The following is a 13,886-nucleotide window of genomic DNA, read 5'->3' as shown; positions in this document are numbered from 1 at the left end:
GTGATCTTTAACAGTCGTGCCCAGATGTTGTACTAAGCATTTTTAAAAAGGAATAATTTTTAGCCCAGGAGGATCATACTTTTCACAGTAACTTTATTAGTATTACAAGAATGGACATTAAAGGGGTTATCCAATACTATAAACTGCCCCCCCCCATATGCCAGGCTCCTCACAATGAATATTCTTACCCTGGTCCCCACACCGCCACTGCTGCTTCTCCCCATGTGCGGATAAAAACATCCGATTTGGGTGTGGAGGGAGTAGACAATGGCAGGCGGGGACAGGGACGAGCCTCCCTAGAGTCACCCACGATGCTAGGGAGGATCGTCCCCGTCCGCCATTGGCTGCTCCACCCACCCCCACACAGGATGTTTTCCTCAGCACACAGGCAGAAGCAGCAGTGGTGGTGCGGGGACCAGGAGCTGGGCAGGGATCGGGGTAAGTATATTCCCTGTGAGGGGCCCTACATATTGGGGGGGGTGGCAGTTTATAGTAAAGGATGACCACTCCTCCATTCACTTCTTTTGGGAATGCCAGGTGCTATGGGTAGCAGTCTGCACTACTGCACTACTGCTCCATTCAACCAATCTTGTGACTGGAAGGAGTCCCAGCAGTTGGACCCCCCAAAATCTTGTATTTATCACCTATGCTGTGGATAGGTAACATTGAACATGAAACAAAATGACCTTCTATATCTCATGGGTATAATTTTACAGTAATTGGCAATCACTAAGCCTTAGGGCTCATGCACACAAATGTAGCCTGTTTTTGCATTTGTGGAATGGAACGTCCTGCTCTCTAAAGAACAGTCTTATCCTCGTCCATAAAACAGACAAGAATAGGATACATTCTATTTTTTTGCGAGTGCCGTAGAACGGACATACGGATGCAGATAGCACACTGTGTGCTGTCCGCATCTTTTGCAGCCCCACTGAAGTGAAAGTGTCCACCTCCAACCCCCGCAAAATGTGCATGAGCCCTTTTAGGGTTATATCCATCTCTGATATTGTTGGAGTATTATTAGGATAGGCCATCAATATCAGGTAGGTGCGGGACCTACTCCTATCTCCAGAACAGGCTAAAATTACAAGCAGCTTAATATATCCATAGAGAGGCAGAACTATAATTACGTTAGCATGCTACTAAACGTATACTATAGGTTGAAAGTGTCTTCTGTGCCAAGAATATGTACTATTCAACCAAGCAGGAATTCTACATGTTGAGTGCATGATGTGGAGCTTTAAAATGTGTTTCATCTCATGTTCCCTTAGGGGGTGCTTGCCTGGCATTTTCTTTTGACAATTTTGTAGTTTTAGTGGCATTTTTTTTAGCTACAAGTTCTATAGGAAATATGAAACATTAGCCTTTCTGGTAATTAGGTTTTTTTTTTTTTTGTATTTCGGGCTTCTTTTAAAAAATGCAACATGATAGAGCCCTTGGCATTTTTACCTCACATTTTCTATAAAAGGGAAATGCCATGAAGAAAGACACACTGTCCCAGATTTATTAAATGGGTTGTCCGTGATTAGAAAAACATGACTGATTTCTTCTAAAAAAACAAAAACAAAAAACAACACCACCCCTGTCCACAGGTTGTGTGCAGTATAGCAGATTTACCCTGTTGACTCCAATAGAACTGAGCTGTAATACCAGACACAATCCATGGACAGGGGTGGTGCTATTTCTCGGTAGAAAACAGCCAAGTTGTTTCTAATCCTGAAGAACCCCTTTAAGCCTGTAGGTGGCGTAAGCTCAGGCTGTCCAGACCTGCACCAGATTTACCACAGGAGCTCAGGCTGGATGAAGACTGTGGGTGCAGGGACAGACTCTTTTCTCAGATTCTATACTTATTGTCAGTAACAAACAGTATAGAAACCCTAGATGCACCAAATTGTCCCACTTTTTAACCCCTTAACGACAAGCTGTTTTTTCCGTTTTTACCTCTCCATGGTCAAAGGGGTTATCCAATACCATAAACAGCCCCCCTTCCCCCATGTTCCAGGCCCCTCAGAGAGAAAATACTTACCGCTCTCCCTGCGCTGCTGCTTCTCCCTGTACACAGATGAAAACATCCAGTGTCGAGGGAAGGGGGAGCAGCCAATGGCAGGCGGGGACGGGGACAAGCCTCCTTGGCGTTATTCGCGATGCCATTGGCTGCTCCCCTCCGACACCAGATGTTTTCATCCATGTACAGGGAGAAGCAGCAGCGGTGGTGCAGGGACCAGGAGCAGCACAGGGAGCGGGATAAGTATATTCCCTCTGATGGGCCCGGCACGTGGGGGGAGCCATTTATGATATTGGATAAGCCCTTTAAGTAGTTATAACTTTTTTGTTTTTTCATTGACATGGCTTCATAATGCCTAACTTTACTTTGAAATATATATACACACATTTGCATTGTAAATATAGAAAAAGCGATTTTTCACAGTTTTCTTTTGTTTATACTGTACATATTTCACATCTAGTTAAATGAGTCAGTCGAGTTATTTTAGGTGTGTGAATACACCTAAAGTGTCCTTTTTTGCTTTATGTAAACTATGTGCAACAAAATGTATGTTATGAAAAGTAATTGCTTCTTTATCTTGCTAGCTTTTTTATTTAAAAATTTGTATAATCCCATTAAGGAAGGACATACTCCTTACTCCTATACGCTAATACATTATACTCTGTGTCTCTAATTGGGAGGGGGTACTACCTCTTCTTGGCGAAAGAGCACCTTAATCGGCGAGAGGAGACTTATAGGCCATACATGATCCTCTGGAATTCTGGGAAGAAAGAGATGCAAATGAGCAGAACTTGTTAAGAGCTCATTTCCATATGTGTCTCTATGGCACACGTTGTGATAAGAGCAACACTAGTCTGCCCTAAGAGCAAGATTACTGAATTTACAGTCCTTAGCCACAACCCATCTTCAAAGCTCTGACTGAGGGAAGGAGGTTGTTGCTCAAAATCTCACAATAAATGGCCCCATTTCTCCTCTCCTTAATACAGTGCAGTCGTCCTGTCCCCTTCTCAGAAAAGCACCCCCAAAGCATGATGTTACCACCCCATGCTTCACAGTAGGGATGGTGTTCTTGGGATGCAACTAATCCTTCTTTTTCCTCCAAACACGACGAGTGAAGTTTAGACCAAAAAGTTCTACTTTGGTCTCATCTGACCACATGACTTTCACCCATGCCTCCTCTGGATCATCCAGATGGTAATTGGCAAACTTCAGGCCTGGACACGAAGACTTGAGCAGGGGAACCTTCCGTGCAATGCATGATTTGAAACCATGACGGCGTAGTGTTCTACCGACAGTGACCTTTGAAACTGGGGTCCTAGCTCTCTTCATGTCAATGACCAGCTCCTCCCTTGTAGTTCTGGGCCGATTCCTCACCTTTCTTATCATCAGTGATACCCCACAAGGTGAGATATTGCATGGAGCCCCAGTCAGAGGGAGACTGACAGTTGTCTTTAGCCTCTTCCATTTTCTAACAATTGCTCCAACAGTTGATCTACTTTCACCAAGCTGCTTGGCAATTGCCCCATAGACCTTTCCAGCCTTGTGGAGGTCCACAATTTTGTCTCTGGTGTCTTTTGAGAGCTCTTTAGTCTTGCCCATGGTACTAATTGGCGTCTGACTGACTGTGGGGTGGACAGGTGTCTTTAAAGAGCTCAGACAGGTGCTACTAAGTTAGATTAATGAGTGGAGTAGAGGTGGACTTTTTAAAGACCAGTAACAGGTCTGTGAGAGACAGAATTCTTGCTGTTTCTCAGGTGTTCAAATCTGTTCAGCAGTGCAAGACAAATTCTTTAAAAATCATACAATGTGATTTCCAGATTTATTTATTTTTTATTTTGTCTCGCAGAGTGGGAATGCACCTACAATGTGAATTTCAGACACCTCCCTGATTTCTAAGTGGGAGAACTTGCAAAATCGCAGGGTGTTCAAATACTTCTGTTCCTCACTGTATGGTGTCACACATCTACCAAGCTCAACAAACTTTCTTTGCTCATTTCTAATCCTCCATTGGCAACTTGTGTTTAAAAAAGGTCGTAATTGACCGAAACATCACACCATCTATTTGAGTTGCCTGCAGAGAAAAACCAACAAAAAATAAAAATTATCTTGATATCACTATATCTACTGGAGTGCTTGAGTTTCAATATTGATATCATTGAGGGTTGGGAACCCACAACTCCAGCACCCACCTAATCAGGACAAGAGTGCCACCCTATTCCTCTCAACCATAGCAACGGACAAATCCATTATTTGCACCATCTGTTGTGTGAGAAAACGCATCCGTCCCCATTGACTTGCATTGTGGGTCATGCCAGATACGTTTTGTTCCGCATCCCATGACAGAAATAAAACCACAGCTTGCTGCGGTTTACTCTCCGGTATGGGAACGCAACCAAATGGAACGGAATGCAATGAATGGGGACAAAACAGAAGTGTTTTCTCCGGTATTGAGATCCTATGACGGATCTCAATACCGGAAAATGTAAAAGCAAGTGTGAAAGTAGCCTTAGCAAGGCTCTGATAAGATCACTGGGACCCAATCAGAAGAGGAAATCGTCTGATCATACTGTGGGTCACTGACTGTGACAATCAAAAGGTTAACTTTTGGGATTAGAACCACCTCCAATCCTGGCTGTAGCGCAAAAGGCTGCTCTAAGAATCAAAGCCCTTAGTTACAGTTTATTTTTAGAGTATGACTGCTCCCTCGAAAACAGTGACCACAAAAGACAGTGGGTGGTCCTTAAGGGTTTAAAAGGTCTTTTTTCTTAGATACATTATTAAATCTGGGCCACTGTGTGCAAAAAAACAAACAAACAAAAAAAAAGGTTCATTAAGAATAACTCACAGTAGTAACTCCAACTACCCTGGCCGGCAACCCTGCTGTGTGCTCGATTAACTATACATCTATCAGAGTATAAGGCTACTTTCACACTCGCGTTTGGTGCGGATCCGTCATGGATCTACACAGACGGATCCATTCAGATAATACAAACGTCTGCATCCATTCACAATGGATCAGTTTGTATTATCTTTAACATAGCCAAGATGGATCAGTCTTGGACACCATTGAAAGTCAATGGCGGATGGATCCGTTTTCTATTGTGCCAGATTGTGTCATATAAAATGGATCCGTCCCATTGACTTACATTGTGTGTCAGGACGGATCCGTCTTGCTCCGCACCACATGGCGGACAGAAAAACGCTGCAGGCAGTGTTTTGGTGTCTGCCTCCAGAGCGGAATGAAGACGGAATGGAGGCAAACGGATGTATTCTGAGCGGATCCTTTTCCATTCAGAATGCATTAGGGCAAAACTGATCAGTTTTGGACCACTTGTGAGAGCGCTGAACAGATCTCACAAACGGAAAGTCAAAACGCCAGTGTAAAAGTAGCCTCCGATCGCCACATGGGGGAGCCGGAGCACCACTGAAAGCGCACGATTTCGTTTTTCAACGCGCTCAGATGCTGTGGTCAGGATTGAGGGGTTAAATGTCTGCGATCGGCTTTACTGTCAGTTGCAGACATGAGCCGCGGGTGTCTGCTATAAGCAGGTGGCCACCCGCGGCTCAGCAGAGGGTGCCATCTCTGAAGACCTGGCCAGCGCCGTACTATTACGGCGCTGGTAGGGAAGGGCTTAAAACAGGTGCCTCCCTATATATGCAAACAAGGAGAGACCTGTTAATCAAGCCAGGCAAGTCTGGGACAAGCAGCACAACTAGGATTCTTCTACCAATGTCTCAGGGTTTCAGAGTAAGGCCTCGTCCATATTTCCGTGTCAGTGACACATCCATAAAAAACACAAAAAACAAACAAACATGTTTTATCCGTGAAACTGTCCGTGAAGGATCTGTGGTTGGTCCGTATGGCAATTTATTTCCAAAGAATATCCTATTAGTCTTCTGTGAAAAACTGACGTTTTATTTAACACCTTAAGGACCCAACCATTTTACACCTTAAGAACCAGGCCATTTTTAGCAAATCTGGCATGTGTCACTTTATGTGGTGATATCTTTAAAACGCTTTTACTTATCCAGGCCATTCTGAGATTGTTTTCTTTTCACATATTGTACTTCATGACAGTGGTAAAACGGAGTAAAAAAAATGGCATATTTCTATTTATAAAAAAAAAATACCAGATTTTACCAAAAATATGGAAGAATTTGCAAATTTCAATGTCTTTACTTTTATAATAGATAGTAATAACTCCAAAAATAGTTATTACTTTACATTTCCCATATGTCTACTTCATGTTTGGCTCATTTTGTGAATGCCATTTAATTTTTTGGGGACTTTAGAAGGCTTAGAAGCAAATCTTGAAATATTTAAGAAAATTTCCAAAACCCACTTTTTAACCTCTTCAGGACACAGGGCGTACAGGTACGCCCTGATGTCCTGGTACTTAAGGACACAGGCGTACCTGTACGCCCTGTGCATTTGTGATCACTGCCGCCTGGCGGGCAGTGATCGGAACACGGTGCCTGCTCAAATCATTGAGCAGGCACCTCGGCTAAATGCCCTGGGGGGCCCCGTAACCCCCCCCCCCCCCATGTTGGCGATCGCCGCAAACTGCAGGTCAATTCAGACCTGCGGTTTGCGGCGGGCGGTGCCATCGGGTCCTCATGGGGCTGTAGAGGGGACCCGATGTCTAAGGAAGGCATCGTGCTGCCTTCCTGTGATGTGCCTATACTCATACAGCCAATGCATTCCAATACAGAAGTATTGGAATGCATTGTAAAGGATTAGACCCACAAAAGTGGGACAAAAAAAGTTGAAAAAAATAAAGTTTCCCCCCCCCCAAAAAATTTTTATTTATTTTTTTACTTGAAAAAGTATATATATATATATATATATATATATATATTAGGTATCGCAGCGTCCGTATCGATCGGCTCTATAAAAATATCACATGACCTAACCCCTCAGATGAACACCGTAAAATTTTTTAAATAAAAACTGAAACTGTGCTAAATAAACCATTTTTTGTCACCTTACATCACAAAAAGTGTAATTGCAAGCGATCAAAAAGTCACACCCACCCCAAAATAGTCATCTCATCCCGCAAAAATCATACCCTACCCAAGGTAATCGCCCAAAAACTGAAAAAATTATGGCTCTCAGACTATGGAAACACTAAAACATTATTTTTTTTGCTTCAAAAATGAAATCATTGTGTAAAACTTACATAGATAAAAAAAAAGTATACATATTAGGTATCGCTGCGTCGGGACAACCTGGTCTATAAAAATTTCACATGATCTAACCCGAATGTTGTAAATAACAAAAAATAAAAATGGTGCCAAAACAGCTATTTCTTGTTATCTTGCCTCACAAAAAGTGTAATATAGAGCAACCAAAAATCATATGTACCCTAAACTAGTACCAACAAAACTTCCACCCTATCCCGTAGTTTCCAAAATGGGGTCACTTTTTTGGAGTTTCTACTCTAGGGGTGCCTCAGGGGGGCTTCAAATGGGACATGGTGTCAAAAAAAACAGTCCAGCAAAATCTGCCTGCCAAAAACCATATGGCATTCCTTTCCTTCTGCGCCCTGCCGTGTGCCCGTACATCAGTTTACGACCACATATGGGGTGTTTCTGTAAACTACAGAATCAGGGCCATAAATATTGAATTTGGTTTGGCTGTTAACCCTTGCTTTGTAACTGGAAAAAAATTATAAAAATGGAAAATCTGCCAAAAAAGTGAAAATTTTGAAATTGTATCTCTATTTTCCATTAATTCGTGTGGAACACCTAAAGGGTTAAAGTTTGTAAAATCAGTTTTGAATTGCGGACCGCAACACACACAACGGTCGTGTGCATGTAGCCTAAGGAGTCCAGATGTTTAATATGTGACTCATTATATGGTTCTTTTTCTTTCCGGTGTATACATGCCGCTGCTATTTTTTATCTATGTATTTTTCTAATATGTATTAAATAAAACATTTTATTTATTTATTACATACTGTGTATTGTAATTTGGTGTGGTGGAGTACATTTTATTGGGCATGGCATCTATGTTCATTTAAGCTATCTTTAAAAACGGATGTGACACGGATGTGTGCCAGAGAATTTCACGGATCCGTAGACTCAAAAGGGCGTGCTTAGTACGCATCAGGGATCAAAGTTTAAAAAAAATACTGAAATGTGAACAGATACATTTAAAATCAATGGGTACGTGTGCTGTCCGTGGAAAATGCAGACAGCACACGTCAGTAAAAAACTGAAATGTGGCTGAGGCCTAAAACAGCTCTCTGTTCCCACAGAACCAGAGGCCATTGTCCTGGTCATGAAAGGCATGGCGTGGCTCACACAATGCTTCTGTGCTGGTGTCTGGATAGGATCCCGGCTGGACTGTTGCTGAGTATTTCATTATTGCATTCCCTTTTGTATTAGTGGAGGGCTCAGCATTTAGCAGAGTCAGGTAGGCCATTCTCTTTGTGTCTCGCATCCACATTACAAATGCCGCATTTACAGTATTATGTCGGAGTACAATTTCTAGGCTTAGTTGGATTGAACTGAACACATTTTGCTCAGCAATTATTTGCCCTCCATTAGAGGTCTACTTTGTATTAGTAAATGCACACCTCCTGCACAAACCAATTTCACTTCCATGAAAAACAAAATGCTGGCATTCTAGTTAGTACGTCATGGGAATATCCATACATGTACAGAGGACCAGGCTGCTATGCTAGACACGCAGAACAATGTATATCTATGGTAAGGCCTCTTTCACCTGAGCAATACAGATTGTGGCAGGGAAAATCTGATGGTTTAGCACGCATGTGAACAAGACCTGAAGAGGTTTGCTGTACAGTGATCTATGACTTTACAGTATTAAAACGTTTCAGATCTGCAAAGTAAAGATATTAGGAGGCCCATTACAAGTAACGCTGTGGAAGAAACTCTGTAGCATATTACTGTACATGCAAAGTGGATGAGATGTAACCGAAGGGTGAATTTAAACCCTTAAGGACCCAGCAATTTTCTGTTTTCATTTTTTACTCCCTGCCTTCCTGAAGACATAACTTTATTCTGTTCACATTGCCGTATGTTCGGTGGTGTTTTGCAGGACAAATTGTACTTTCTAATGTCACCATTTAATATTGCATATGATGTAGTAGTAGGAAGAGCGGTAAGTACATAGTGTTCACCGCTTCCTGGTCCTCTGGTACTAACGAGCGCTTCCAAAATGGAAGCACTTTATTAGTATTCGCCGGATAGCAGGCTTGATTAGGGTGTACCCAGGCACACCCCGTACGTACGCCTATGTATATATGGGTCCATTCACACGTCCGTTTTTTCTTTCCTGATCTGTTCCGTTTTTTGCGGAACAGATCTGGACCCATTCATTTTCAATGGGTCCTGAAAAAAAATCGGACAGCACAATGTGTGCTGTCCGTTTCCGTTGTTCCGTTCTGCATGTCCGAAAAAATATAAAACATGTCCTATTCTTTTCCGCAAAAATCGGATCCTGGTACAATACAAAGTCAATGGATCCGCAAAAAAACGAAAGACATTCGTATGTCATTACGTATGTCATCTGTTTTATGCGGATTCTGTTCCTGGAAATTAAATCCTGCAAACAGAAACTTTTTTTTTTTTCAAAGAAATCCAAACAACTTTATTTGCTTATACGGATGACATACGGAAACATTTTCAGGAACAACGGATTCACAAAAGACTGACCGAAATTCGGGATATAGAAAAATACTGACGTGTGAATGTAGCCTAAGACAGCTCTCACCTTTGTTGCTTTCAAGGAAACACAGGCCCAGTCCGGACTTGACTGTGTACAAACGTAATTCAAAGAAAAAAAAATTATGGTCCAGCTTCTTATAAAAACTTGCAGCTTTATTAATAACAATACATCCGATAAACAAGAACACACATGTACGTAAATCACAAAATATTTTATTAGTCACATAAAGGACAAAAACGTAGACAACAATAAGTATGATGAGTAACATCAGTAATGTGGCAGCACTGCAGATCAGCGCCCCACCTAGGTTGCACAAAGTGGATCTATCCCCTAAGTGCACGTCACCTGCTAGTCTGAGTAAGCCTAATGGCTAAAGCGAGATAAATTATCTCATCCCCAGGCCAGATGGAGACGTGTTGGATGCATGTTGCATTTTACCAAGTCCGCTGTTGTGGATATGCTATCCACACACTGCATCCATTTACACTTATGATGCGGCCGGCATGGTAACAATTGTATCATTACCTAAAGCCCACGTCTCCATCTGGCCTGTGGATGAGATAATTGATCTCGCTTTAGCCATTAGGCTTACTCAGACTAGTAGGTGACGTGCGCTTAGGGCAGGGCTTGACAAATTTCCTTGGAATCTAGGAGCCAGCTAAAAAACTTAGGAGCCAGACGGAGCCACGTCATAAAGCCCCTAGTAGATGCCCCCATAGTGCTCCCCCCCCACTTCTCCATAGAGCCCCCCCCCCATAATGCCTTATACCATGTTACATATACCGCCGCTCCGTCCCCGGACCCTACTGACTATAATGGGGACGGGGGTGGAGCTCCGGCGCAGCACGGCAGTTCGCGGTGAGAGGCCGCCGGACTAAAAAGTTGGACATGCAGTACTTTTAGTCCGGCGGCCTTTCCCCATGCACTGCCGTGCTGCGCCGGAGCTCCGCCCCCATTATAGTCAATGGGGATAGAGCGGTGGGTCGGCGAAACAGCAGAAGGACGGATCTGACAGGGTGAACAGCCTGCCGGAACCATCCTGCCACAAGTGTGAAAGTTCCCTTAGTTATATAGCTACTGAATGAGACAGAAGGGATGCCTTTAACATATATATCTCCTTGAGAAGACAATTTGATCCTAAAGGGTTAATTCAAACTGTAATCTAAACTGTGTCCTGTCACTTCTCTTATCTCTCTGCTCCTGTCCCTTAACCTTATCACTGCTGCAGCCTGGTCATCACCCTCAGTGTAAACTGTTCTAGTGACTCATGGTTCTTTTAACTCAAAGAATCGAATGAGTCTCTAACTTAGGCTACTTTCACACTTGCGTTCAGAGCGGATCCGTCTGAGACGGATCCGCTCATATAATGCAGACGGTGGATCCGTTAAGAACGGATCCGTCTGCATTATATTGTAAAAAAAATTCTAAGTGTCAAAGTAGCCTCAGACGGATCCGTCCAGCCTTTACATTGAAAGTCAATGGGGGACGGATCCGTTTGAAAATTGAGCCATATTGTGTCATATTCAAACGGATCCGTCCCCATTGACTTACATTGTAAGTCTGGACATATCCGTTTGCTTCCGCACGGCCAGGCGGACACCCGAATGCTGCAAGCAGCGTTCAGGTGTCCGCCTGCTGAGCGGATCGGAGGCTGAACACTGCCAGACTGATGCATTCTGAGCGGATCCGCATCCACTCAGAATGCATTAGGGCAGTACGGATGTGTTCGGGGCCGCTTATGAGAGCCTTTGAACGGAACTCACAAGCGGAGCCCCGAACGCTAGTGTGAAAGTAGCCTAGATTTTTAGATTCTTTTAACCTGAGACTCATTCGATTCTTTCTTAGACTCCCTGTACTTGTGTCAGTGACTCAGACTCAGAGCTGCTAGTGCTTGCCTTGCCTCAGCTCTGATTGGTTGGTGGGTGGGGAGGGGAGGGGCTGGCAGAAGCAGCTTCCACTCTAGGATCAGATTACACTCCTCCCGAGTCCCTCCCCTCCCTGCTGCAGCGGCTCTGCTATTGTGTGCTGTCACGGAGCTGTTTCAAACAGTGCTGCCTCCGGACAGAACGGCAGTTCCGCACCCATCGCCCGGGCACCTTTGAAAACGGGCTGACAAATACCCAAGCGCCAGGGCTAAATTCCTGGTCGCCATGGCAACCTGGCACCTGGGATTTTTCGAGCCCTGGTTTAGGGGATAGATCCACTTTGTGCAACCTAGGTGGGGCGCTGATCCGCAGTGCTGCCACATTACTGCTGTTACTCATCATACTTATTATTGTCTACGTTTTTGTCCTTTATGTGACTAATTAATAAAATATTTTGGGATTTACGTACATGTGTGTTCTTGTTTATCGGATGTATTGAGTTGGTGCTCACATATGATTTTCTCATTGTTATTGAGAAGTATTTTGGTTATAATAATTTATTAATAATAAATAATAACAATGAATAAAAACTGTCTTTACAGAAGCTAACCCCTTTTTTTTTTTTTTTTTTTTTTTTTTTTTTAGATAATATCAAGTGGTATGGACGCTACATAGACGATCTGTTGATTATCGGCGATGTGGCGGACATTCCAGCTTTAGGTGAATACTTCAATGAGGGGATAGATACAATCAAATTTAGCATCCATCATGATCCGAAATCTAAAGTATTCCTGGACCTGCATTTATATGGTGATGCAGCCAATTCAGTAATTTCAACATCAACCCATAGAAAAGAGACGGCTGGCACTACTACCCTTTTAGCGACTTCATGTCACCCACCTCATGTGACAAGGAACATACCAAGGGGCGAAATGTTGCGAGCAAGACACAACTGTTTGGATAGTACTGCATTTATGAGGGAAGCAGATAATATTGGTAGCAGATTGCTTGCGAGAAATTATACTACACGGTCTACAGAGGAGGCCAAAAAGTGGTCTCTCTCTTTAGACAGAAAGAAATTAATATTTCCCCAAAAGGCAGTTTCGGATAGGAAAATAACAAAAAAAAAAAAAGAGGCCAGCAACTTTTGTGACAGATTACAGTAAGGAATACACTGAGATTTGTAATATACAGCGACATCTCCATGTATTAAACTTTGACCAGGAGTGGAAAGGGATAGTCAATGAGGGGCTTAAAGGGACACTGACAGGCCCAAAAAGCATATTTAGGTATATATATGACAGTACAGGTCATATAAAGTGTATTAGAATCATCTAAGTATCCCCCCTGTCCACCTTATAAATACAGTAAAAATTAGTTTTATAACCTGCTTTCATCGTGTTCAATCTGACCAAGGGGCGGTGTTTCATCTCAACTTGCGCCCAGCCAGCCTCGCCACAACTGCCGTTTGAAGCGCCGCCCAGCTAATCAATATTCACTTCGCTGGGCGGCTATTCTCAAGCGCTGCTGTGCCCGGCGCATGCGCATTAAGCAGAGGCTGCATCGGCCTCTGGGAATCAGACTGTGCGCAGGCGCGATGCAATCCCGGCCAGTGAGGGTGCCGGGCGCATGCGCTGAAGATGGCCGGGGACACTAGTAGCCGCCCAGCGAAGTGAATATTGATTAGCTGGGCGGCCCTTCAAACGGCAGTTGTGGCAAGGCTGGCTGGGCGCAAGTTGAGATGAAACACCGCCCCTTGGGCAGATTGAACACAATGAAAGCAGGTTATAAAACTTCTTTTTACTGTATTTATAAGATGGACAGGGGGGATACTTAGATGATTCTAATACACTTTATATGACCTGTACTGTCATATATATACCTAAATATGCTTTTTGGGCCTGTCAGTGTCCCTTTAAATGTGTGGCCTGGAGAGCCACAACCATAGGACACAAAAATCAGCCCCAGTCTTTTCCAGGAACGATCAGCAACTCCACCTATAAAGGGAGCTACAGATGTGGTAGTAACAGATGTACCTGTTGTAAATACACGTCAGTGTATCAAAATGTCACATCTACTGTGAATGGCAAGAATTACACCATAAAACAATATTTGAACTGTAACACAGATTATGCAATTTATTTAAAGGGAACCCGTCATCAACTTCATGCTGACCTCACTGAGGGCAGTATAAAATAGTGACAGAAATGCTGATGTCAGCGGTGTGTCACTCATAAGCTAAAAGTAAGTGGTTGCCGAGAACCAGCATCATAATCCTTGCAGCCCGGGGCTTGAAAAAGAGTCAGATCTACCTGAGAAG

The 13,886-nt window shown here is 43.3% G+C and overlaps 2 protein-coding genes across 2 annotated transcripts in view; one reads left to right on the top strand and one right to left on the bottom strand.

Annotated features, from left to right (window-relative positions):
- Positions 1-13,886, top strand: part of MCF2L2 (MCF.2 cell line derived transforming sequence-like 2) — a 508,793-nt gene that overhangs the window by 234,854 nt on the left and 260,053 nt on the right. The window lies entirely within an intron of this gene.
- Positions 1-13,886, bottom strand: part of B3GNT5 (UDP-GlcNAc:betaGal beta-1,3-N-acetylglucosaminyltransferase 5) — an 89,342-nt gene that overhangs the window by 2,685 nt on the left and 72,771 nt on the right. The window lies entirely within an intron of this gene.

This window comes from Bufo gargarizans, chromosome 4, assembly GCF_014858855.1.
Source record: "Bufo gargarizans isolate SCDJY-AF-19 chromosome 4, ASM1485885v1, whole genome shotgun sequence".
Lineage (NCBI taxonomy): Eukaryota > Metazoa > Chordata > Amphibia > Anura > Bufonidae > Bufo > Bufo gargarizans.
The sequence above is the reverse complement of the archived record's forward strand: the minus strand, read 5'-3'. Positions and strand labels throughout refer to the sequence as shown.